The sequence below is a fragment of the Corylus avellana genome, chromosome ca4 (genome assembly GCF_901000735.1).
Source record: "Corylus avellana chromosome ca4, CavTom2PMs-1.0".
Lineage (NCBI taxonomy): Eukaryota > Viridiplantae > Streptophyta > Magnoliopsida > Fagales > Betulaceae > Corylus > Corylus avellana.
In genome coordinates this window covers 5167841-5169185 of record NC_081544.1, presented here as the reverse complement: position 1 = coordinate 5169185, position 1345 = coordinate 5167841, and positions in this window count along the sequence as shown.

The window sequence follows — 1345 nt, the reverse complement described above, 5'->3', positions numbered from 1 at the left end:
TTTGAGGTTGTCTCATTGCTATCTCTTACATCTGCTCCATATTTTCCTGATACTTCTGTTTCTACACGACCTTGTATGGATTCCCTAGTGTTCTGATCCCTTCATAACCATCGTTCCACTAGACAAAACTTGGTGTCACATAAACTCTTACCCATACACACTATTTGTTCATATTTTTAGAGACTTCATAGAAATTGTGACAGAAAGTATGATCTAGTCTAATAATCCACTGATTTTTACTGCTAAATGATCATATCCATTGCATTCTGCATTAATATATTGGTTGAGGTAATAACTGAACAAATTCAGTTATATCTTTTGTTCCTGACTCTACAATGTCAATCACATGGCAACAGTTGTTAATGAACAATAACTTGAAGATAGTGAGGATAAAAAGATAGGAGAAAAGGCATGCCCCAAGCTTCCCATCTAAGGACAGAAAAAGTATCTAGTAGCAGCTTTTTCTAACAAAGTTCTCATGAATTTGAAGTACCTAGGTGACAAATTCGTTTAGAAGGAAGCCAGACCACCAAAGTGAAGAACTTGATTTAGGCTCAAGAGAAAACAGGGACCAAAAAGCAAAAGCATGGTTATATTTGTTGCTCACAAAGTGATCATTTGGAATTATATCAGAGGCAGCTAGTGTCCAGTAATTCCTCAATATCTCTCCATCACGACAAGATATGAATGTTCAAATCATCTTTTCAGGGATCTCCAGTATGCTGAAATTTAGAAATTTAGAAATCTACTACCCTTTTTTTTCTTTCTATTAATCCAATAAGTAATAATTCAATTGAAAGCAACTGTACACATAACTAGATAATAATATAGAGACTTTTTGTTTGGTGTAGCATGGAACATATAGAAGATGGTTCTGTAACAAGGTTTTGGTCCAACTAGGTCCAACTAGGTTGGACCCTCACCAAAAAACGGCAAAATGTTTTTATCCACTAAAATAAATTAAAGGAGAACCAAAAATATATCCACTCAAAACAATAGTATCTTATCCAATAATGCCAAATTTATAATCATTCATTCAGCCAACTTTTTTCATTCCCCATGTTTGGTTTCCAGCTTCGGTTTTCCAATACCCATGATTCTTGTTCTAAATCAAAATTAAAGATTTTAACAAAAAGCTTCTTTTGAGTAATGATAGAAACTAATGATAGAAAGATGCTTTCATCTGAATAATTGAAAATTTATAATTGTCATTCCATAATAAAAAATGGCAACAGGATTGATAATAACAGAAAAGGTCTTGGACTAGGAGGAGCATAAAGGCACACAGTAATACCAAAAAAGATACTAGGACTAGTAGGAGTATAAAGGCTCACAGTAATGTAGT